The sequence below is a fragment of the Phocoena sinus genome, chromosome 2 (genome assembly GCF_008692025.1).
Source record: "Phocoena sinus isolate mPhoSin1 chromosome 2, mPhoSin1.pri, whole genome shotgun sequence".
NCBI lineage: Eukaryota > Metazoa > Chordata > Mammalia > Artiodactyla > Phocoenidae > Phocoena > Phocoena sinus.
Window position 1 is genome coordinate 2,925,967 of NC_045764.1, and position 25,745 is coordinate 2,951,711.

Genomic DNA, 25,745 nt, shown 5'->3' on the forward strand with positions numbered 1-25,745 from the left:
GTCCAGGAAGAGGATCTTAACAGAAAGAGGGCTGAAAGAAGACCAAGCTCACTCCCCCCTCTTCCCTTCCCTGACTTAGCGAGGCAAGCTCCTCTACTCGTCTGTTCTCCTCCTTGATGGCCCTGGTGGGAAGGAAACATAAAGGACCCACACGTAACCTTTGCTCATAATCACCTCTTAACCCTTTTGCCAACAAGTACAGGCAGAGCCCATGGTGTGTAAGTACAACGGAAACTCAACCGTTCAAATGACTGGGGATGTACTTGGTCTGGACCACCTGGGACCAAGTTGAAGAGACTGGATCCCAGCTGGCTGACTCTTCACCTTGAAAAAACTGCAAGAGTTGCCCAAAGGCCTGGAATCACCAGTTGTATTTTACAGTACTGTGCCTATTCTATTTACAGTAGCCGACTTATAATATTCTATTTGCAGTTTATTTACACCGAAGCAACCTAAATGTCCATCGACAGATGAACGGATAAAGAAGATGTGGTCCATATATGCAATGGAATATGACTCAGCCATCAAAAAGAATGAAATAATGCCATGTGCAGCCACACGGATGGACCTAGAGATGACCATACTAAGCAAAGTATTGACGGGTCAGAAGGAGAAAGAGAAATACCATATGACATCACTTATATGTGGGATCTAAAATACGACACAAATGAACTTATCTACAAAACAGAAACAGACTCACAGACATAGAGCACAGACTGGTGGTTGCCGAAGGGGAGGGGGGTGGTGGAGGGATGGAGTGGGAGTTTGGGGATTAGCAGATGCAAACCAGTATATACAGGATGGATAGACAACAAGGTCCTACGGCAGTGCACAGGGAACTATATTCAATATCCTGTGATAAACCATAATGGAAAAGAATATAAAAAAGAATGCATATATATATAATCACTTTGCCGTACAGCAGAAATGAACACAACATTGTAAATCAACTGTACTTCAATAAAATAAATTTTTAAAATAACATAAAATATTGTGCCTGTGAACACAACGCACGGTATTTGGTTTCACTATCAACATGCGTTTCAGCGTAATTAAAGCCATTTCATTCCTTGAAAAAATGTACAATCTTATATTCATAGTTAGGGTCTGAGTTCCGGAGTGCCTTTTAGCTCTTTAGCATTTCATCTTTTTAAGAAATCATATAACATATGGAAAGAAAATGGAAAGATTACTCACTTGACTGGAATCAGATTTGAAATCCCTCTGAATATATTTCCTAACACTTCCTCATTGATCGCCTCGGAAATAAATAACCACAAGCGGTAGCATCATAGGATTTCTCTTATTAAATAAATTCCCAAGAAAGTGCGCAAAGTATCAAAATAGCATTTTCAGTATCTGCCAACCTCACGCTCGCATCTCAGCAAGAAAGCACGCAACGAGGGAGTAAACTGCCCCCTTGTCAAACATAAATGTGGCAAATTCTGAGGCGGCTCCTTTTCCACTGAGTTGTCTCACTACGCAGAGCAGCGGGGAGAGGGCTTGCTATGGGACCCAGGCAAAAACCCAACCTTCACACGATTTCTCCAGGAGGGTATTATATTACGTTCCTGGGAGAAATGACAAGATTTTCGCGGGGAAACGGCACATTTTCTTTCAGAATCCCCCGTTCCCTTTAAATGCGTTCGAGTCTCCAGAATATGTGTGCCTGACGGGCCACTGGGTCGCACACAGAGTCCCCGGGATGCTAAGGAATTCTGTAACCTCACTGGCTGCTGCGATTTCCACGAGGCCTGACCTCCTCTGGACTCACCCTGACCCCGCATACATGCTTTCCAAGAGACACAGCCTTGTCTTGTCTGGAGCACCATGTGATGAGAAAGCAGCCGGGCCCTCCCACCCAGCAGCCACGGTCGCTCGGCACGGCCTCCGCCCGCCTCTGGCGGGGCGGCAATGGCTCTGCCTTGGCTGTCCTCAGAGGTGTCTAGTGGCCCAGAGATCCAGGGCGTGGCTCACCCGGAGCCCAGGCTTGGCCAGACTCACGGAGTGCCAGGCGCTGTCTGCTCGGAGCCTTGGGGGTGACACAGCGGCCCGTGGCAGCCGTGCCCCACGTGGCCTTGGGCGGCAGGAAGGGGTCTCAGTCACCTGGCGCCAGTTGCCCAACGACTCCACCCAGAGCGCAGAGACCATCCAGGGGCCTATCCAACCCCAAAGCCCCTCATCGCTCACAAGCTTTCCCTGCAGACTCCCTAAATCCCGGTCCCCCAGGCCCCGTTTTTAATCCAGCTCTCTCTCCATTTCTCTCTACACCCAATAAGATCCCTTGCCCTACCAAACTGGACTTCTAGTTCCTGTTTTCAACGCCCCAATGCCGGCCTCTAACCCCAGACACTCTAAAAGCTTCTCAGCAACTGTCTCCACTCTCAATTCCACATCCTCCAATTCAAGGATTACCCTATAACCAAATTTCTTTTCCAAATACACACCTCTGGGGTTTCCCTGGTGGCGCAGTGGTTGAGAGCCCGCCTGCCGATGCAGGGGACGCGGGCTCCTGCCCCGGTCCGGGAAGATCCCACATGCCGCGGAGCGGCTGGGCCCGTGAGCCATGGCCGCTGAGCCTGCGTGTCCGGAGCCTGCGCCCCGCGGCGGGAGAGGCCGCAGCGGTGAGAGGCCCGCGAACCGCAAAAAAACAAACAAACAAAAAAACAAACAAATACACACCTCTGGTCGTGTTACAGTGTCGTTCTCCCGCTCACAGACGTCCAGTGGCTTCTCACGGCCTGGAGTTTCCTCAGCTGGGTGCCCTGGCCCTGCTGCCTGTTTGCGTATATAAAATTTTATCGGCACGCAGCCACACCCCTCGTTTACATATTGTTTACAGCCGCGTCCATGCTCTGACGGCAGAGCTGAGTCATCGTGACGGAGAGCACGCGACTTGAAACGCCTAAAATACGATTTATCCCTTCACGGAGGGCATCGGCTGACCCTGCTCTAAAGCGGGGTCCCAGATTTCCTTTTGCAGTTTCATGTCTTTAGAGCCTGGGCACTCCTGCCTTTAGGGCCTTGATTTCCACTAGTCCACTCTCTGCTGGGGGAAATGTACCCTCCAGGTCCATCCCAAGTGGACCCAGTCACAGACACTTTCAATGCCATCTCTCCCTGCTCTGGACCCATCACACACTGTTAATGGCATTTTGCAAGTTCTGACTTTTATTGTAAGTGTTAATGTGTGTTTCCCATCCCGGTTGAGTCTGGAAGCTCCCGGAGTGCAGGAGCCAGGTCTCAACCATCTTAAGCTCTTAACCCAGCTCCCTGCAGTGTCATTCAATAGCTATTTGGAGACTTACTTGACTCAAAAACTGGGAGTCTTTTCTTCCAGTGGCTTCCAGAATAAATCAACATTCTCCCAGATGCCCACGGGCATCCCAACACCACCCAATTCAAGGGGGCGTTAGAGTGAAAAGAGACAGTGGTCTTCACGGATTTGACTTCAAATCTCTTACTTTTGCAAATTAAAAAAAACAAAAACAAATTACTATATGGTAAGGGCCCTTCCCGGGGCTTTGGAAGGAGTCAGGGCAAGTGAGGGGCTCCGAAGCTTAGCTTTATCAGCTACTCGGCAATTTACCTCTGTATAGAGGAGTCACTCAGGTGTGAAGCCTTTAATGCGATTGCCTAGAGAGAGCTGGTCCAAGAGGTACGGTGCTCTGTGCTAATGAGGGTTCCAGACGCAGCTGGCACTCATCACGCAGGCATCCCCATGGCATAACAAGAGCCTTCTTCTACATTTTTTCTTTAATCTGGGTTTTTTAAATCTTGCAGGTTTGCTATGGAAAACAGTTTGGTAGTTCCTCAAAAAGCTAAGTGTAGAATTCCTGTATGACCCGGCAATTCTGCTCCTAGGTATATACCCAAAAGAATTGAAAGTAGGAACTGGAAAAGATACTGACACACCCATCTTCATAGCAGCGTTACTCACAACAGCCAAACGGTGGAAGCAACCCAATGTCCATCAACAAATGAATGGATAAGCAAAGTGTATGTATACGATGGAAAATTATGCAGCTGTAAAAAGGAATGATGTTCTGATGTATGATACAACGTGGACAGACCTTGAAAATATTATGCTAAGTAACATAAGACACAAGAGGACACATATTTTGTGATTCCACTTACATGAAATATCTAGAACAGGAAAATTCTTAGAGACAGAAAATAGATCAGAGTTCACTAGGGGCTGGAGAAAGTGGGGAAGGGGAAATTATTACTTAGTTGTTTTGAGAGGTTCTATTTGGGATGATGAGAAAGTTTGAGAAATATACAGTGATAACGGCTGTACAACACTGTGAATGTAATGAATGCCACTGAATTGTACACTTAAGAATTGGTAAAATGGTACATTTATGCTATGTATATCTTGCCACAATAAAAATACCAAAATAAGTGAGGTAGTATCTGAGCATCAGAAATGAATTTGTTCAGATCAGGTTATTCATGCATAAAAAATATCTGGCAGAATCTTTTGCATGAAAATACTTATCTAGGGCTTCCCTGGTGGCGCAGTGGTTGAGAGTCCGCCTGCCGATGCAGGGGACGCGGGTTCGTGCCCCGGTCCGGGAAGATCCCACATGCCGCGGAGCGGCTGGGCCCGTGAGCCATGGCCGCTGAGCCTGCGCGTCCGGAGCCTGTGCTCCGCAGCGGGAGAGGCCACGGCAGTGAGAGGCCCACACACCGCAAAAAAAAAAAAAAAAAAAATTTATCTAAAATGATTGCCATCTCTGGAATAAGAACACTGTAGAGCTCATATAGAAAAAAATCTCACAGGTTAATGACCAAGCCAATGAAAATTGATATTAACCTGCTGTACATTCACCAGCCGTCCCTACACTTGTCAACCATCCACCATGGATGCATTCAAGGGCAGTGAACACACAGGTTTCAAGAGATGGTGTGGCTTGTGTTTGCCAATGTTGTCTTCTAAAAAAGAAAAATGTACTCGGTGGTGATTTGCCTGGGCTAATTTCTTTCAGATCCTGAACTCCCTGAGGTCTGTTTAATATGCCTCCTTGGCTGTCTGTATAGATCCTGACAGCCAGCCAGAGGTGAAGGGCACCCGGGCAGCCTCACAGAGGTTCATCCAGAGCATAGAAGCATTGATAAGGGAGGGTCGTTAAGTGAGCGGCAGACCACATGCCACCTGGACATTGTGAGCCATCTCTCTAAACGTATTTGCTACCCCTGGCTCCCCACCCCTGCCCCAGGTTCCAGTCACCCTCTCAGTTGCTTTCTCCGGGACACATTCCGAGCCTGCATTAAGTAGGGCAAACAGTGCTTGATGGGACAACAAACTCTGAGACGGTGTAGCACAGTCAGAGCTTTATTTTGCATTCCAGCACAATCTGAGACCACTAGGCAGGTGGCCTTCTGTGAAGCTGATGAGGGATCTGAGCTCCTTCCATCGGGTGGGCCCCCATCCCCGTCAGCTGGGGGTTTGTCTGCGGACCCTATGCGCGTGACCAGAAGCCCGGGGAGTGGGATTGCGAGACGGCCCAGGTGTGTTCTCTGGGCCAGGCGCAGAAGTGATGCACGTCACTCACTTCCGCCTACATCCCATTGGCCAAGACTCGGTCACATGACCCCACCTGGCTACCAAGGAGTCTGAGAAATAGCTTTGGGTGAGTTCACAACAGTGTTTTCTGCCACAGGGATTTTATAAGCCACACAATCAGCGCTCTTCCCATCCCCTGTCCCATTTTATCCTCACTCCACCAGGCAACAGGAATTGCCTTGCCTTCCAAGGGTAGGAAATGGGAGAAACCTTGAACTCAAGGCTCCAGCCTAGATAAAAGACTGTGGCCAGGAGCTGCACTTCCACTTCCCCGGCCGGGGCAAGACTCCTTTCTCTCGTGACCTGCTCTGAGCTCCAGGGAAGACTAGGCCAGCCTCTGCCCAGAGGGAGATCTGCTCAGAACATCTGGGCCCCAGATGCTGCTGGCTTCCCTAATGGCTCCGAGGGCAGGGGAAGGTATTGGTCTTAAGCCGTAAAATCCCGCGAGGTCTGCTTTTCATCTCTGAGAGCTCTTCTCTCCCCTTTGCACTCTTCAAGGGCTGAAATCAACGGAGCCAGCCTTCTCTGACAGCTGACAGGGAATCCTCCGAGGAGGACAGTTGGTTTTGGAACAATTCCTGCTGTCAGTCCTGTAAAGCCCAATCTTCCTGACCTATAGGACACGAGGACAATCCCACCTGTGTTTGCAGTTAGTCACTTGAGGGGCTTCACTGTTAAGAGTGTGTCAGAGGTTAAGCTGGATGGCACAGAAAAGGATGCACTCGTCGGGCTGAGTCTCGCACTCTGCACTCTTCCTTGTGACTTTGCTCACAGGCCCACGAATGTGTGTTGCCGAGGTGTGAAGACACAGTCAGCAGGAGATACCTTCTGCCTCCTCTGAGTGGAGGTTTCCACCCATACACCTGTCTTGGCATTTTATTTCCCATGAAAGCGGTCCTTGGGTTGAGGTGTGCGTCCACTGCGTGACCTCTTCATTCCTAGCAGGACTAACAATGGGGAGCGCTGAGCAGATTCATAAATGGCCTTTCATAACGGGACGTGGGGGAAATGAAAGAGCACTGTGTGCGACTTTAACTTTCCAAGGTTGCCATCAAGAACGACCACGCCTTCCAACTTTCCTCCCAGTGTATCTTTCAGTCACACAGCCCTGAACTGGATGGAGGGTATGCTGACCCCAGGAGGGATTTTTTATGTTTGCACATAGCTCTGTTAGTAAAGATGCTTTACAGATAACTATGAGAAAAGTAAATCTTTGTTATATTAATACAGTATATAAGAGCAGAGAGGCTCAAAAATACTCTTGCTTTAAGGTTAGGGAATGTAGCTCTCTCGTGTTCAGGTGAGAGGGCTGAGATCTGGGTTGTTTGTTTGTTTTTTTCACTATTTCTGAACATTTACCTCTTCAGGTTTGCTTCCTCCGTACCACAGTGGAGAAGAAAGGCATGTGCTTTTGGGGGGATGCTTTCCGATGCAAGGAATAGCGTATCTGACCAAAAGTGAGGTTTATTTTCTCACGTAGCCAGACATCCTGGATGTCGAGTCACGGGAAGGTTGGCTAATTCAGTGGCACAAAAAACATGGTCTTTTTGCTCTGTGGTCCTCAGCCATGCCTCCTCGTAGCCACAAGATGGATGCTGAAGCTCCAGACATCACATCTTCACAGAACTAAGGCCAAAGGCTGCAATGTCTTTACTCTCTTCATCCGAGAGAAATACCTTTCTTAAACTCCTCCAGCAGACTTTCACTTGTATCTCAATGACCTGAAGGGGGTTCATTCTTATCCTTAATGTACTCATTGGCAAAAAAGGGGAATGGGATTTTATCACAACTGGTTTAGACCAGTGGTTCTCAAACTTCAGCATGAATGAGAATCTTCTGGGGGGCTTACTAAAATACGGATTGCTGTGTTCCTCCACCAAAATTTCTGATTTAGTATATTGGGGATGGGGCCTAATAAATTTGCATTTCTAATAAGCTGCCAGGTCATCCCACTGCTGCCAGTCTGGGGATCATACTTTGGGGACTATTGGTTTAGACAGGTCCTGATTCATTTTCTGGGGCTGAGGGTAACAGGAGGAACACATCAAGACCAAGTCGGCAGAAGGGAGCTTGTTAGGTCGGCACCCAGTCCCAACCACCTCATGTTTCCCTGTATCTTTCCCTGCATTTTCTGAGTACATACCTAGACTCTTCTGGCCTTTTTTTCAGGACCACTGCAGACTAGGTGGCTTTCCTGAAATGTCTTTATTAATTTGATTCCTACAGCAAGTCTTTTCCTTTTGAAACGAACATAAATTCTCAGTCCATCGGTGTGTACTGCTTCAATTATGTAGCGCTTAAATGATTTCTTTCAGTATCTGTTGCCTTTGGGCCTTCTCTGTAAAATGTCATCAGTCTTCATGTTTGTTCCGTCATCCAGTCTATTAGAGCCATCTTAAGATCCTCACCACCCTCCTAGCTCTTACCAACCTAAACACTTTTGTATCACCAACAAACTCTTTCACACTGCCATTCACTTCATCCTCTAGATCACTGACAAGTGTATCGAGCTAAATGACCGGAACATACCAACTTGAACTTCAGCCACAAGCAGCATCTGAAACACTGTGACAGCAGCCTTCAATCAGTGTATCAGTTTCTTACATTAAAAAAAATCCATATTTGATTCCATTATTTCCTGTGCAGAGTTTGTAGCAGATATATAGAAATAGATATAAACATGATCATACAGAAAGAAACTGATCTTGTTGAAAAGTCAGCGTAAGTGGCTTAACATTTTGGAGATCGTTTTGGAGATTTGGCGGCACTAAACGTGGAGATTTGTTTCGAGAGACACCCCTTCCATCCCATGCCCAAAGAGCTAGCTACTTGATAGCAAATTCCACCATTAGACAGTCATTCTTTGGAGTAAATGAGCATCTCGTTTCAAATAAGCGTCTCTTGAAAGGTTAAGGTTAAGAGAGCTATAGCCCTAGTCGTATATACCAACCTGAGCGTGACTCCATTTAGTAATATTCATTCCTCCCAGCTGTGATCTACACACCGAAAGGATGGGAAGATGGAAGGAAGGAACGGATTGACTCGGGAATTCAGGGCAGCAAACCTCTCTGGGAGGGAATTCCCAGTGGGCCCTGGGCCGCTGGGGGGGTGACACGGGGAACTGGGTGTGATGCTTGTACATCACAAAAGGCCCCAGAAGGTAGCAGTGGGGACAGAAGTGGGAACACGTCTCTCACAGTTTGGTCCAAGACAGCCCTGTTTAGTAGCTTAATGCATATCTTAATAAAGATTAATAAAGAGCCCGGCGATGTTCTCTGGATGAACTCCAGACCAGCCTTTCTCCCCTCACCTCTGGTCAGAACAGGTTGATGGGCCCATGCCTGTTTTTAAAGCCTAACCATAGTCCTTATCTCAACCAAGCCCCACGGGGCCAGAATCCAAGATGAAGAAGCTAAGGTATGAGGACTTTTAGGTGATTCACCAAAGGCCATATGGTTAGTGGCAGAGCCAAGATTTGGTGGTCAGTGCTGTTTCTATCACACCACGTGGTCTATAGGATCAGGGCTGCCGTGGGTGGCTGTGTGGCCTGTGCACTGCACAAAGGCACCCAGGTGACGGGTGACAGGGCAGCAGGAACCAGGGGTCCTTTTGTAAGGAGCACCAAAGCCCCAAATGTACCGGCTTAGGCTTTGCTCACTCATTACTAGCTCCTATTTTCCTACAAATGAATTCACCCCTAACAGACCAGGATTCTTATGCTTATATTAGAGTTATTTATGTAAAACTGGTTGCTGTAAGGCGGGTTCTGGGTGTTAGGACGATTTGGATTTCTCAGCATCTTCCTGAGTGGTCTTCCTGCCTCAGTCTCGCCTCTTCCAGTCGCAGGGCCAACACCACGTTGCTTCACGTATAATGAACAAACGGTACACGGTGTGTTTTAAAAGTGTACAATTTGGGGACTTCCCTGGTGGCGCATTGGATAAGAATCCGCCTGCCAATGCAGGGGACACGGGTTTGATCCCTGGTCCGGGAAGATCCCACATGCCGCGGAGCAACTTAAGTCCGTGCGCCACATCTACTGAGCCTGCGCTCTAGAGCCGCCAGCCACGGCTACTGAGCCTGCGATCTAGAGCCTGTGAGCCACGACTACTGAGCCCGCGCGCCTAGAGCCCGGCTCCGCAACAAGGGAAGCCACCGCGATGAGAAGCCCGCGCACCGCAACGAAGAGTAGCTCCCGCTCGCCGCAACTAGAGAAAGCCCGCTCGCAGCAACGAAGACCCAACGCGGCCATAAATAAATAATTCTTTTTAAAAAAAGTGTGCAATTTGAAATGCCGACATACATGTACATCCACGAAACCGCCCCACAGTGACCAACATGCCCAGCCCCCCAAACTTTCCACCTGACGCTTTGCGATCACTCTCCCACCCCCTGCTCCCAATCCAGGGAACCACGCACCTGCCTTCTGTCCCCAGAGGTCAGCTTATGGTATGAATGGAATCATACAGTCTGTGCTGATTTTTCTTTGGCCTCCTCGCCAGCATGATTATTTTGAGCTTTATCCACGTCCTTCCACGTGTCAACAGTTCGTTCCTTTTTCACTGCTAAGTACTATTCCATTGTGTGGATGTGCCACGATTTGTTTATCCATTCACCTGATGATATAACCATTTGGATGGGGCTTGGTTTCCTCTTAATTCATTAGTTAATTCATTACTTCAGGCTATTACAAACAAGTCTGCTATAAATATTTGTATACACGTCTTTGTACGCACATAGGCATTTATCTCACCTGGATAAACATCCAGAAGGAGAAAGCCTGGATCTTATGGAAAGTGTGTGTTTATAACTATTTAAGAAAGTGTCAAACTGTTTTCCAGGTACTTGTGCCATTTTACATTGTGTGTCAGAGGTCTAGTTCGTTTGCATCCTAACCAGCAATTCACAGGGTCAGTCTTTTTAACTGTAGACGTACAAATAGGCACACACCAGTAGCTCACTATGGTTTTAATGTACATTTCCATAGTGCATAATGATGTCGATTATCTCTTCATGTGTTTATTTGCTGTCTGTATATCTTCTCTGATGAACTGTGTGCTCCAATCTTTGGCTCATTTAAAAAATACAGTGGTTTGTTTTCTTATTGCTGAGTTTTGGGAGTTATTAATATATTGTGGATACCAGTTCTTTATCAGATATGTGATTTATAAGCATTTTCTTCTATCTCTGGCTTCTCTTTTCACTTTTTAACAGTGCCCTTTGAACAACATTTCTTAATTTTGAGGCAGTCCAATATATCAGTTTTGTATGTGTGTGTATTATTCTTTTGCCGCTGAATGTAAAAAAAGTCTTTGCCTAACCTGAGGCCACAAAGATTTTCTCCTATGTTTTCTTCTAGAAATTCTGTAATTTTAGTTTTTACAGGTAGATCTCCAATCTATTTTGACTTACTTATCGTATAAGTGCCAGGATTGGACTGGAATTATTTTTTGCATAAGAATATCCAACTGTTTCATCTGCGTTAGTTGAAAACTTTGTATTTTCTTCTGAATTATCTTTACACCTGTGTAAAGAGACATACGAGAGAAGTTGACCTTTGAGAACTGCTGACACCTGTCTCCGGTGTATCCCACAGGACACCTACCAAAAGAAAGAAAACCAGAAAGAGAGAGCCAGGATAGCAAGACATAGGCATTGCAACACCCTGGCACAGGCTCCTGCCAATGCCAGCTGGGTTCCTTGCCACTGTTACCATTTGTAACAGCCTTGCCACTCTGCCCCTTACCTGCAGCCCTGAACTTTAAACCCAAGGATTAGGTAAAAAAAAAAAAAAAAAAAAAAAAATTGACCTTATCGATGTGAGTCTATTTCTGGACTCTCCATTTTTTTCTATTGACCTTATTGTCTGTCTTGACACCAATATCATACTATTTTAATTACTCTATTCTGTTCCACTGATCTACTTATCTATCTTGATGCCAATACCACAGTATCTTAATTATTGTAGTTTTATAATAAATATCAAAGTAACGTAGTATGAAAGCTTTCTTCCTATTTTTCAAAGTTGTTTTGATTTCCCTAGGTTCTTTATATTTCCAAATGAATTTCAGAATCAGCTTGTCAGTTTATACAAAAAGGATTCTCATTGGGAATGCTTTTTTTTCTACAGATGAATTTGGGGGAAATTTGACATATCCGGTATATTGAGTTATCTGACCCATGAAACTTGTAAATCACTCCATTTATTTAGGCCTTTCATTTCTCTCAGCAATGTTTTATGGTTTTAAATGTGCAGACCTTAATCATGTTTTACCAGGTTTATCCCTAGGAATATAACACTTTTTAATGCTATTGTAAATGGAATTTAAAAAAATGTCAATAGCGAACTGTTCACTAGTAGTACTTGGAAATAACAGATCTTTGTATATTGATTTTATATCCTGCAACCTTCCTAAAGCCACTTATTGGTTCTTTTGGCCTTGTTTTGCAGATTCTATATGATTTTCTATATAGATGATAATGTCATCAACGCATAAAAAAGGTTTTACTTCTTCTCCAATTAAGATGGCTTTTCTTTCTTTTTCTTGCCTTATCGATGGATCTGGTTAGAACCTCCAGTACGATACTGAATACAGGTGGTGAGTGAACATCCTTGTCTTGTTTCTAATCTTCAGGGGAAGGTGTTCGGTCCTTCACCATACATAGGAGGCTAGCTATACGTTTTAGCTTGATAACCTTTATCAAGTAGAATTCCCATCAATGCCTAGTTTGCCGAGACCAGGACCTCCAAGTACACATATATCAGACCGCTTGAAGCTGTCCCAGAGTGCACAGATAGTTTACTGTTTCCAGTCTTTCTCTCCATGTTTCACTGTATTTACGTTCTCTTGCTAAGTCTTCAAATTCACTAATCTTTTTCTCTGCCATGTCTAATCTATTCTGATCCCATCCAGTGTGTTTCTAGTCTCAGATGTTGTAGTTTTCATAGAATTTCAGTTTGTATCTTATATTTTCCATGTCTCTGCTAATCATGCACGAGCTTTCCTCCAATTTCTTGGACACACTGAATACAGATATAATAACTATGAAATATCTTTGTCCACTAATTCCATCACCTATGGCATCTGTGTATCAGTTTCCATGAGCTTATTTCTTCCTCTGATTATGGGTCAAATTTTTCTGTTGCTCTACATGCCTAGTAATCTAGATTGGATGCCAGACACTGTGAATTTTACCTTGCTGGGTGCTACCCGTTTTTGTATTGCTTGAACTATTCTGGAACTCTGAACTCCGGAGCACAGTTAAATTACTTGGAAATGGTTCAATCCTTTCAAGTTTGCTTTGAAGGTTTGTTGGGCAGAACCGCAGAGAACGTGGTCCAGGTCTAATTTTGCCTCACCACCAAGGCAAACACTTGGATCTCCATGAATTACGCCTCTTTTGCTCTGGCCTTGTGTTATCTCCGGAGAGTATTTACTTTTATCTCTTGGGTGGCTCTTTCCCCAGCCTCGGGGGTTTCCTCACACACGCTTGCTGATAGGTTGTCAGCTGAAGCCTCAGGGGAGACACTCTGGACATTTCTGGAGGCTTTCTCCACATGGCTCCCTCTTCTCCCACTAACTCTAGCCACCTTGGCCTCCCCAGACTCTCAGCTGTCTCCTCAACTTAGGGAGATCACAGGGACCTGCCTGGGTGCCCTCCTCTGCCCCACTGCTTGGAAACCCTCCTTTAGGGCTGGGGCAACTGGATGCCCCCCACCCCAATCCCGGTTTGCTTCTCGTCTCTCAAGGATCGCTATCCTTTACTACCCGATATCCAGGGTCTTTCAGACTCTTGTTTCATATACGTTATCTCTGTTTCCAGTCATTTCAGGCAAGAGGGTAAATCTGGTCCTTGTTATCCTATCTTGTCTGCCCTGTGTTTCAAACCCTTGCCTTAAGGCAAAACCCACCAGGCTCAAGTGGCTCTCTTTTCGAGCGTCTTCCCTGATTTAGCAAGTAATCTAAGCGGGCAGCCAGGGTTTGTGATTAAGAGCATAAGCATAGAGGTTGCACAGTAATACTTCACTCCCGTGGTCTGACCTCGAGCGAGTTCTTACCTTCTTCAAGCCCCAGTCTCCTCCTTTATAATTGGGGGAAATACTGCGAGGGTTAATTTTATGTGTCAGCCTGGCTATGGGGCTCAGTTGTTTGGTCAAACATTAGTCTAGATGTTGCTGTGAAGATACTTTGTCAATATGATCAACACTTACGAGCGGCTGACTTTGGAGGGAGATTACCCTTGGTAATGTGGGTGAGCCTCATCCGATCAGTTGAAGCAGACACTGAGGGTTCTGGGAGAAGAAGGAATTTGCCTCAAGACTCCACACACAAGTCCTGCCAGCCTGACCTGTGGCTTCCGGACTCAAGATCGCAACTTAACTCTTGCCTGAGCCCCAGCCTAACCTACCCGCTGCTGCCCTGTAAATGCTGTACTTGCCCATCTCCACAATCACACGGGCCAATTCCTTAAATGAACCTCTCTAAGCAGGACACCTGTTACCGATCAGTTCTTTTGTTCTCTCTTTCCCACATCCCCCATACCATGTATTTGTGTGTGTGTGTGTGTGTGTGTGTGTGTGTGTTTGCGGTACGCGGGCCTCTCACTGTTGTGGCCTCTCCCGTTGCGGAGCACAGGCTCTGGACGCGCAGGCTCAGCGGCCATGGCTCACGGGCCCAGCCGCTCCGCGGCATGTGGGATCCTCCCGGACCGGGGCACGAACCCGTGTCCCCTGCATCGGCAGGCGGACTCTCAACCACTGCGCCACCACGGAAGCCCCATGTATTTGTTTTAAAAATACACGTTGCCAACAGCTCAGGTGTGTGTGTACTTTCACTTTACCAATACAGAGGGCCATCTTCCATGAGCTGCAACGTACAAGGCAATGTTTCAGAAGAGAATACATCTCTTAAAGTATGTCAATTCATCTATGAAACAAATACACGAACGCAGGTTCAGCTGTGGAGGCCTATGGGGCAAGTGCCTGACCCTACTTTCCCGCAAACTTCACGTTTTTCCCCTGACTCCCTGTCCGGGGCTGCCCTGAAATTCTCTTCCGCTTCACGTCCTCCCTTCACAGAGGCAGCCACTGGGGCCAGTGTAAATCTTGGGGGTCACAGCCAGGAAACTGAAGTTGGGGGAACCCAAGCAGTGGCAGAGTGAGGTTGGACTGATAACTTGAAGGAAAGCTCAAACTCCAAGTTTTTATACTGAAAAATCCAGGGCAATCGATATATATCAGCCTGACCTACACTCAGCAAAGCAGAATGTAACAGCTCTGACTTCCTGCTCTGTGCCCTGGAGAATTAAGAGAGTAAGAGAGGCATCTTTTAAACTAGGAGAACATCCTTTTAAATGCTGAAAATATTTGAGGGTCTCTTCCTCTTACAGTATCATTTACGCCATCATCATAGCACTAAAACCTGGTATTTCTGGCAACGTGCTTTCACTATTACGTATCCATACAGAGATCAAGTGGGACTTCAAGCGGAACCTCTGTGCGGACCTTCACTCTGTCAGCCTCTTTGCTCGGGTAGATGTATGTATTAATTCAGTTATAGAAATAGTAACTTAAATAATGGATGAGCTCTTTCTACTTTTCGTAGACAAAGAGATTTAAGCAACCGAAGAAAAGGCAATTGTATTTATCCGAGTAAACACGCATAATGTACGCAAAGAGGAATAAATGGAGACTAACGATAGGAAGACCTCAGCTATTTTAATTTATCCAGTGTTCTTTTCCTTTTTGCAGTGGAGTTAGGAAATTGAAATATGTAAGCCAAAACATTTGGAGTTTTAAGTCCTACGGTATCCTGACGTGTGACGATTTTAGTCACATAAAAATTTAAATGTCTTGCTTTGGAAAGAGATAAGACAATGGAATAAGAGAAGAGACACGCCTATGCTCCAAGGATGAATTTTAAAATGGTGTTTGATTTGCTCCTTGAATCTTTGTGATCTGATTCCTGCTACGAAACTGGCAAAAATAAACACTAAATGAGGTACTTTCAAATAAATATAACGTTGAAAGCTCTGGTCGAGGGAACTATACTGTATATCATTTGGTAAATCTCATTTCTCCGAAACTCTGGACTTTATGCTTTTATTGGCTTTTTCTTGCCAATTTTTAGTCTCCATCTTTGAGTCATTATGACTGTTCAAAAGAAAGCCAGAATTCATGCAAAAGCACATAAAAGAAGACTTGATTAATTTTGAAATTATACACACTCCAGGAAACAATAAAGTTAACACACCTGGTATAAAACGTACTGGGAGCACTTTCATATTTAATGGAAAATATATTCCACTGAGTATTAACCCTGAACAACATGACCTAGAAATCCATTAATAGTTTTGCAGCTTATTGGAAGATTGAGATTTTACTATCCCCACTCTAGCCGAGCATTATATGAAAATGATTATAAATTTCAACAACTCACCCTGAAGTCCTGCCAATCAGAACTTTTGCCCCCAATCCGTGGAATGTACATGAAAATATAAAAAGTTCAGCAATGTCTACAGAGACGCTCCAAATTACTAAGGTATTAAGTCATCTAATATGAGATGGATCTATGACCACAATGGGAAGAGTCCCTGAAGAGGACGAAATATTTATCTAAAGGGCTAATGGATCATGGGACACAGAGTGGGTCTGTAATATGTTCAGTTATGTTCTCACTTCAGGGAGACAGAATGCTGTGATTCCCTCTAAACTGAATTTTGGTTGTTCAACAAAACCAGATTATTACCCTGTACGAAGAAATAAGACCATAAATAGCGATACAGACCTTGGGTTTTCCCCTCCTCCCTGTGAAACTTCTCTGGAATTTCCTGCCTCTCTTTTATGCAAGAGATTTCTTTTCTCCATCGTTCTTCTAAGGCTGATTGGTTTGTATCATTTTGGAACACGGATTTTTCTTTCAAAATATCAGATTAAAAAATTCTCAGCCTTGCGTTGTCTCATAAAGATTAGGCTCTGATTAAAACCAGACCTGGCTTGTGGATCTGCTTTCATTTCTTTCCTGAAACGCAAACAAGAGAAATTTTAATAAAAACATTCCATTTCCCACCAGGGATGCTGGCGATGGTAATCCAGGTATTACCCTATCTGCAAATATGCATCCAACACGCAGGGCCAGCATGGAAGTATTTCAAAGGCTTAACCCAAGATTTTCATATTAAGAATGGAACGTAGTATTTTTTGATTCCTTAAATCCTTAATTTTGGAGAAAGGCACCTTTTAAAATGACCTGGGACTGCTAACAGATATCCGGTAAGATAATGAGCTCACCTGTTTCCCTTTCTCAGTGCTTTTTACAAGTGGGGAAACGGTACCCAAAGACACATGAGAAAAGATGTTCACTGCAGCATCGCTTATAGCAGCCGCCAGCTGCATGTAGCCTGACTACCCATCAGGAGGGGGCTTGGGGAGGGGGCTACTGGGGGGGGGGGGGTGGTTAAAAGCTGAAGCACCGGAGACCAGCTGCCTGGTTATGAATTCACTAATCCTGTGACCTTGGGCAAGTTACTTAAACTTCAGTTTTCTCCTCTGTAAAATCAGGATAATCACAGTAGCTAATTTTTAAGGCTGAAGTGAAGCCTGAGAGAATAGCACCTAGAACAGTGTCTGGCACATAACAGGCTCTCCATAAATATGTGTTGAATAAATACAAAGAGGGTGCAAGAGTGCCCAGCAAACAGTCGGCACTCAAATGGTGGCTATTACATGGTGTGTCCATACAATGACATAGTAGGCAGTGATTATTTTTTTTTTTCTTTTGTGATACGAAGGCCTCTCACTGTTGTGGCCTCTCCCGCTGCGGAGCACAGGCTCCGGACGCGCAGGCTCAGCGGCCATGGCTCACGGGCCCAGCCGCTCCGTGGCATGTGGGATCTTCCCGGACCGGGGCACGAACCCGCGTCCCCTGCATCGGCAGGCGGACTCTCAACCACTGCGCTGCCAGGGAAGCCCGAGTGATTTTAAAACTTTATGTATCACTATGTAAAGATAGATTTAAAGATTTTAAAATATGATATAAATAAAAAAGCATAAGATGCTACAAATTTTCTAAGAAAATGGCCAACACATATATACATACACACATTTTTAAAAAGTATTTATTTGGTTGCAGCAGGCGGGCTCCTTAGTTGCGGCAGGCGGGCTCCTTAGTTGCGGCACGTGGGCTCCTTAGTTGTGGCACGCGGACTCTTAGTTGCGGCATGCCTGTGGGATCTAGTTCCCTGACCAGGGATCAAACCTGGGCCTCCTGCATTGGGAGTGCGGAGTCTTAACCACTGTGCCACCAGGGAAGTCCCAAAACACGTATTTTTTTTTTATACGTACACATTCACACACTCAGGACCATCTCTGGATGCATCCGCAAGCACAGGTGTGCTTATTTTCCTTTGCACACTGTTTTGGCTTGTTTGACTTCCCTATGTGGCAGGTGGGTCTTCTGGGAAGCAGATTCTCTGAGCTGAGACTCGTGTACAGAACATCTGTTAGGGGGTGCTCCTGTGGAGGGGAGGGGGGAAGCAGGATTGGATGGAGGGAGAAGTTGGTCTGCGATGGATTCCCAGCAAAGCCAACCCCTGGGGAGTCAGAAGCTGGGTGGCCCCTCAGAGCTGCTCCAAGGTGGGAGGAGGGGCCAGGCCTTCATGCCCCATGGATCGGGCACTGGATGCTGGGTGGTCCTGGGAGGAGGTGGGCCTGGGCTGAGGCAGTTTTCTTCAGCTGAGGCAATCCCCAAAGGGGGTCGACGGTACGGGCCTTCTAGCACATCCCCAGCAGCTGCGGGAGAAGTCGCTCCTTCCTCAAGGGGCATCAGACAGCACAGAACAGTATCCACGACATTATCTGTTCCTTCAGTAAGTGAATGACATAGCTATCGAGGGTTCAATTTCCAGTCACACAAGTTTGTGGTGTGACTGACACGGTGCCCCAGGGCTATCAGCCCTCAGCCCCCACCCCCGGGTTTTCCCCACACCACCCTGCCACAAGTACCAGAAGTTTTAACAATTTGTTGAGCGATGGTCTAAGAGGTGCTTCCTGGAGAAATTTATCTGGGTGTACTCCTTGCCTTAATAGGTTACTCAGTGATTGTTTATTATAGACCATAATTCAGGCACATGTCAGAACAAGACACTGAAATTGTCCAGTTTTCCCAGTTTAGCCCTTGTGAATATGAGCACGAGCTTAGGGCTGATTCTCTGGACCGTGTTCCCCAAAATGGGATGCGGGTGCGCCAGGGGGTACAGAGGACGCTGGCCCTCTCTTTATAGCAGGGGCATTTGCTATAGAAAGGACATTTGAGAATTTTTACAGGTACAAATTTTTGTCTTTAAAAAGGAAAGGCAAGGAAGAAGTAAAGTTTCCCCAACGTTCAATAAACATACGAAGGCTGGCCCCTAATTCGGCCGACAAGCTAGACCAACCTTATTTCCGGTCCAGTGGAAAAGAGAGTCCTGATTCCACAGCAGGAAAGAAAGGGACAAAGCCACCCCTGCTTTCAGCATCTTGTAACACTTGCAGTGAGCTCTTCTTGGTGAACTGGAATGCCAAATAATATCATCTAGTTTTAACTAAACCAATCTTCACAAAACTGTTACGTGGCATTGGCTGCTGACTCTTTTGGTGACATGGTATCCTGGAACAGAAAAAAAGGGCAATAATGGAAGAACTGGAGAAATTCAAATAAAGTCTATAGTCAATAATACTTTATTAGTGTTAATTTTTTTAGTTTTGATGGATTTACTATGGTTATATCAGACGTCCACATAAAAGGAAGTTGCAGTGAAGGGTATATGGGAATTCTTCATTCTATCTTAGCAATTCTTCTGTAAATCTAAAATTCTCTCAAATTTAAAAGTTCTTACAAAAAGTCTACTTGAAATATAGCTTTTTACACCTATTATTGTTAGCAACGAACACAGACGTAAGTGTATAGCGTTCCTTCGCTATATTAGAAGATGACAGAACAAAATTATCATGGTTAGCAAGCAATTTAAAATCAAAATTCCAGAATGTAAAAAACTAAGCCTCTTGTTTTTTTTTGAAGCGTATGGTTGTGTGATTCTCCATCCAGGATTTTAAAATAATTTACTAAATTTTTATAATATTTAGAAGCTACTTTTGAGATTTCTTATCTAATAGCAAATACACCGTTAGAGGAACCGCAGCAGAGAAATAATTTACATAAAGCAATAATGAAAAATGAAAACGCTCTCTTTAGTTAGAAAACCCTTTAGAAGACACAAGCAAAGTGTTAGAAAAAATTACAAACTGTGGGCTGATTGCCGCAAGAATGAAAGTTGAGAGCCTTCCACCACGACTCCATAATTGAGCGGCTGGATTGTTTCAATAATGAAATACCTGCAGAAATGCTTTCACATGGGCTGCCAAAGAAAAGACGCACCAGACAAAGATACATGCTCATCAAAGTACGGCTTCTTTAATTAGATGAAGGTGGTCAAAAAGTACAAACTCCCAGTTTGAAGGTAAATAAGTCCTAGGGATGCAACGTACAACATGATAAGTAGAATCAACACTGCTGTGTGTTATATAGGAAATTTGTTAAGAGAGTCGATCCTAACACAAGTTCTCATCGCAAGGAAAAAAAATTGTTTTTCTATTTCTTTGATTTTTTATCTGTAGGAGATGACGGATGTTCACTAAACTTATTGCGATTATCCCTTCGTGATGGATGTAAGTCATGTGATGATGCCGTACACCTTAAGCTCACACAGTGATGTATGTCAAGTATATCTCATAAAATTGGAAGGAGAAGATAAAGATAGAAAGAAAAAAAAAGAAGTGGGAGTGGGGTGGTAACCATTTAAGTATAATCACTCATGGAGTGGTAGCTTTGGCAGAATTAAAAAAAGAAAGGACACCGAGGAAAACGCCCAGACCTGGTCCCTCCCTGGACGTTCGTTGACAGCATCAGTCACAAGGATGTCACTGCAGCAAAAACACTGAACCAGAGACCCCCCCAAATGCTACCGGATGTCATAAAAAAAAAAGAAATAGGGGAATGACCACGAAAATCTCTTGTGCCCTCGGATGGTTGTAAGATACCTGATGGCAAAGCGCTTAAAAACGTGATTAAATTTGAAATGGTCATTATTCTTTTACAAATACAAATGTTCCAAATGTGCTGGCTTTTTTGGGGTGTGGTTATAAGGGGTTGACACACAGTCTGGCAGACATTTCCAAAAAGTAAATATGTTTAATCTGTCCATTTGCGAAAATGATGTTAAAATGAGTGAGGAAGGAATAACTTTTGAAAGAAATTCATGCTACGGAAAGAGCATTTTGAAACTGGATGTTTGAGAATGTTTCTGATTTACATGGCTTTTACTGTCACAAACAACGTAAAAACTCATATCTGCAAACATGAAAATTCTGGAAACAGAATTTTCGAAACTGCCCCCAGTTTTTCCAAATGAAGAATTTTATCACGTTTTAAATATGCTTGTTAGAAATGTAAAAAAGTGCCACACTTTCTAATTTTCAACAACATCAATTTGACATTCAGAAAAAATGGAAATTTACTAGCCCATAAGAAACCCTGGGATAATTAGCGGAGGGAATTAAAAAATCAGTATCATAATTTAGTAAGTGCAGAAAAAAAGGGCGCTTCTTCCACTTAAATCTATGTATCTTTGTGAAGCATGTTTTCATTTATTATAACTAAGTAATAAAAGATGGCGAATTCGAAACCAACATCAGAAATTTGCTTCTTGTTTGCTTTATTGAAGTTGATTTACAATGTTGTGTTAGTTTCAGGTGTACAGCCAAGTGATTCGGTTATACGTACATATATATATATACTCTTCTTTTTCTATTTTCCATTATAATTTATTACAAGATACTGAATATAGTTCCCTGTGCTATACAGTAAATCTTTGTTGTTTACAAATTGGTTTTGATCTCACTATATCACAAAGTACTAAACCAAAAATTTCACTAATCAAAATCTTAAATCTTATTTCAATTTTTTTCCTTTAAAAACATTTTTTTAAATATTAGGAACATATTCATAATATGTTCCTACTAAAGTACAATATAGTATATAAATAAATACAGATATTAATATTCAATATTTTTAAAGTGCCAATATTGGAAACACATGCTCTGAAGTGTTTTCCTGATAGGGGTGCATGATTTATAGTCTGTTATAGAGGATAGCTAATCAGAAACAGCAAAGAAAATGGGTTGGTTTAGTCCTTTATAAAATCTATTAGAGAAAAACACGCTCCCTACCATACACACAACAGGCCAGTTCTAAGTGTGCGTGGGCCCTCTTTATGCCAAGTAAACAAATTAGAAAGCTAGTTACCTAAGCACTTTTACAATTGTTCAGCAATGTCATCTATTTGCCTTTGGTTGAAAGTCACGTTTGTGGAGCACAGCCCCAGAGATTCTGATGCAGCAGGAGACCGGGTGTCAGCCCAGGAATCTGGACGGTTAGCCAGTACCCTGCACTGTCCAGAAGCAGTTGCTCACGCGTGGAGATCTAGAGAGTTAAGTGACTTGCCGGTGGTACACAGGTGGTTCCCTAACCAGAGCCAGGACTGGGACGGTCCAGACTCACCTCTTTGGGTACGTCCTGCTCTTGAAGCGACAATCTGGTGCCGGTCCAGTTTGATATTTGCAGATTGGAGGAAAAGCAACCGATTCAAAGCTTCAGCTGGAAATCGCTCTTCGCTCGCAAAATATCCTTTGAATTTTCTGGTGAGACTCATGCCACAGGCTTTATAGAGCTAACGACAAAAGGTCATTGTTGGGTTTGCTGGCGTTGCCATGTTGCTAGGAGAGGCTCTGCGATGGAATGTCTCAGGCCACACGAGCTTGGAGCCTCCACTCAGCCCCGCCGGGTGCAAAGGATGCCGCCTCTGTGCACGGGGAGTGAGACCGCACATCCCAAGGCCAAGGCCAGGGCACCCAGTCCTCCCGGACTCTGTGGGAGAAGGATCGAGGACTAACACAGAAAGTCCCCAAGTTACAATAGGGTGCTTGCAATATTAAGAAACAAGCATATGTTAAAATTTCAAATATTATTTTGCCTCGTGGTACCCAAACCTGCTCGTTTCTCCTTGGCAATAGTTATAACAAAGAGCAGTAAAACGAGCCTAAATGGATATGAACTCGTTTTGCTGGAAACAGGCGATGACCTGGCCGCAACATTTGACTTGCCGGCCTTGGGAACTCTCCAAGCACGTGGCGCGAGCGCGGGAAGTCAGCCCAGCGGCCTCGCGGGTCAGGTCAGCGAGCACAGGGGGAGACGAGGGTGCACGTGAAGGGAACCGACGCTCCGTACGTAACAATGTGCTAAACGCTGTGCTGGGATGCAGAGCACAGACCCCTCTCTTCCGAGCACCAGGATTCCAACCGCCACACTCTTACATCCTAGAAGACACGCCTCCAAGCGTGACGTGTGCTTATGTATACATACGTATATATTTTCAAAGAGAGAGAAAACAGAAAAGAGTCAAAGGAGACTTCTGACTCACCAGCTAACGTTTTTCAAATGCCTGAAAACTCCTTTGGGGAAAGCGACGTAGCTCTTGCTTAGAAAATATAACCCATTTGAATTTTAAAATATCCCTGCAATTTTGGGGGGCAGGATGTGTTTTGTAAACCCCCCAAAGCCGAGTGTGGGTGTCAGTTCTGGAGTCTTCCTGCAGCGTGCTCACGGGAGGCCGTGTCCCCTGCGACCAGGGCTAAGGGCACAGCCACGGGCTCCCACACCTGCTTTTGAGTTCCCAGCACAGGGCCAGAGAAGGGCGAGGGCCTGATGCTGGCTGAGGGCAACTCCACCCTTGGGTGAAACTGGAGAAAAAGAGAAGCGGCCACAGGGAGGATATTCTGGAGTGGTTAGAAGAATGGGGGACCTTCCACTTCAAAAGCTCAGTGGGGACCACAGGGCTCGGGTCCGCCCGGCGCCCCGGGCATGGGGCAGAGCCCCCAGCCCTGCACCCGGCCGCCCCTCCGGCGGGCAGTGATGCTCTGGCTAAGAGGGGCGGAGATGCCTCTGGCGGAACTGGCCCATCCTCACCAGAATCCCCTCGCTAGGATGCGCTGCCGCATTCAGACTGTCGGCACGTCATGGCTGTCACAGGGAATGGTAACACCTGTACGTCTCGGGGACCGTGGAGAGCGAAGAGGAGGGAGGCTCCAGGCCCTGCCGAGATGCCCGACACCTGAGGGTACCAGTTTGTCGATACACTGACAACTGGCACAGAGGCGGGGAAGCTCTGGTTCGCACTGCAGCCCCATCTCTGCTGCAGGAATGAAAGCCTGTGCCCCCCACTGAAGGATCTGGAAGGGCAGGCATCTTCTGCGCGGCCCTGAGGTCACAGTGCCGAGCTCTTCTTCTGTTGGGGGAAAGCAGAGACCGTGCGAGGCCTGAAGAAGGAGAAGACTGCAGTCCTGGGGGGGACTGGGAATCCCTGGCAGGCACCCCAAGTGGAAGAGGGCACCCCGGCGCCTGCCCCGCGCCAGGGCAGAAGCTAAGGGGAGCGCCCGTAGCCCTCGGTTTCTCAACTCCGCACCCGTCCTCCCTCTGAGAGGGGAGAGGGCCACAGGCAGAGCCCCTCTGGCTGCCTGGCCTGGATCCCGGAACTGGGATGCGGAGAGAGTGGGTTGGGGGTTCCTGCCTCTCCTGTGGTCCCACCTCCGGCTGGGCCATCCTCTGCGCGCCTCCGAGGAACGATGCCACAGGTGAGGAGTGGTTGGCAAGGTGTGTGACAGGGTTTGTATTCGATAGAGGAAGTGAAGGGATAGCGGTGGGCCCATCCACAGAGGGGGACACAGCAAATACTCCATAAGGCGGGTAATCTCCCTTCCTCATGTATCCTCTGGCCAAGAGGAAGTCATTCCATTCACATACTGCAAGTAATCGCCCCGCTACCAAACCCTATGGACTTAAGAGCGTTTTGTGTACATAGCTCAAAGAATCAGGCGCGTGGTTCTCGGTTATGACTGCTTCAGTAATTTCTGCCAGACTAAACAATAAAATTCTCTTCTTGCTTCCAGAGTCTTAACAACGTGAAGCACGCTTTATTAGACATTTTTAGTCTTGCCTGAGTCTCCAAATAATGGTGCAGGCGGTCATGACCACGTGTCACAGCTGCAGACAGACAACCCAAGCCCGAAGACTGCCTGCCACGTTTTCTGACCAAGTTCCTCGGAAACACCTTCTTTCCAGTTCGGCTCAGGTGCTTTTTGGCATCAGACAATTTTTCTCACCTCCTAACTCTGTCCCCATCATTTATTTTAACTTGCTTTTATTGAAATAGAGTTGATTTACAATGTGGCGTTAGTTTCAGGTATTCAGCAAAATGATTTAGCTGTTGTCCCGTGGCTAAATCGAGTCCCACCTTGGAGGCTGACTGGCCCCAGAGCTTGGCCGTCCCCAGAGTCTGGAGCGACATGGGGACGACGCACGTGGCAGTGGTTCAGAGGAAGCCAGGTGGCAGTCCCTGCATCCTCATTCCGCCGTGATGCCTGTAACACAGGAGTAATGACGTAGACGCAGGGACGCCTGTATCACCACGTGTGTGGAATTCTCAGTGAACGAAGATGGAGAAGAAGCGATGTCAAATGTAACTCGCGCAGGTAAGAAAGAGGTGACGCTCCATAAGGTGACGGGGAAGCGGGGTGTCCGCTGGGGGAGAGACTGGAAGAAACTACTTCGAGCAGGGAGGTGGGAGGGATGCCGCTGGGATGAACGGGTGCTCGCGGATGAAGGGAACCGGTGTTGGCTGTCAGCCCCGCCGGACTCACCTGAGGGCCCCCCGAGCTGCGCCGGAGCCCTGTGGGTGACCACTCTCTCCTCACACACACCTGCAACTCCTTCCAGGCACAGAGGCGAGGGGCTCCAACTGAGAAAACTGGGGAGAAAGAAACAGAAATGAAGCTCCACGGGATGGCATTTGGGTCCGTCCCCCAAGCTCCACGGTGCCCCCTGTGCGCCCAGCGCTGCCCCAAATCCTAGGAGCCGACAGGTGTGAGTGTGGCTCCTGCCCTCAAGGAGCGGATGCAGAGGGGGGAGGACGCGGTCAGCGGTGCACCTGTGAGGACGGACAAGCCCGGAACATAGCGGGCAACGGGCGGGGACGGGCATTCTCCCTGCAGCCTCCCCGCAGCCTCCCCTTAGAGCTTTCAGCGGGG

General features: G+C 46.1%; 1 long non-coding RNA gene across 1 annotated transcript in view; it reads right to left on the reverse strand.

The window, feature by feature from the left end:
• Nucleotides 1–25,745, reverse strand: part of LOC116749887 — a 149,413-nt gene that overhangs the window by 26,310 nt on the left and 97,358 nt on the right. Inside the window, exons 2-6 of the long non-coding RNA XR_004348723.1 lie at nucleotides 25,359–25,465; nucleotides 19,004–19,215; nucleotides 16,357–16,590; nucleotides 10,982–11,093; nucleotides 9,989–10,185 (exon numbers count right to left, since the gene is read on the reverse strand). This is a non-coding gene — a long non-coding RNA (uncharacterized LOC116749887). The remainder of the gene's footprint in view (nucleotides 1–9,988; nucleotides 10,186–10,981; nucleotides 11,094–16,356; nucleotides 16,591–19,003; nucleotides 19,216–25,358; nucleotides 25,466–25,745) is intronic.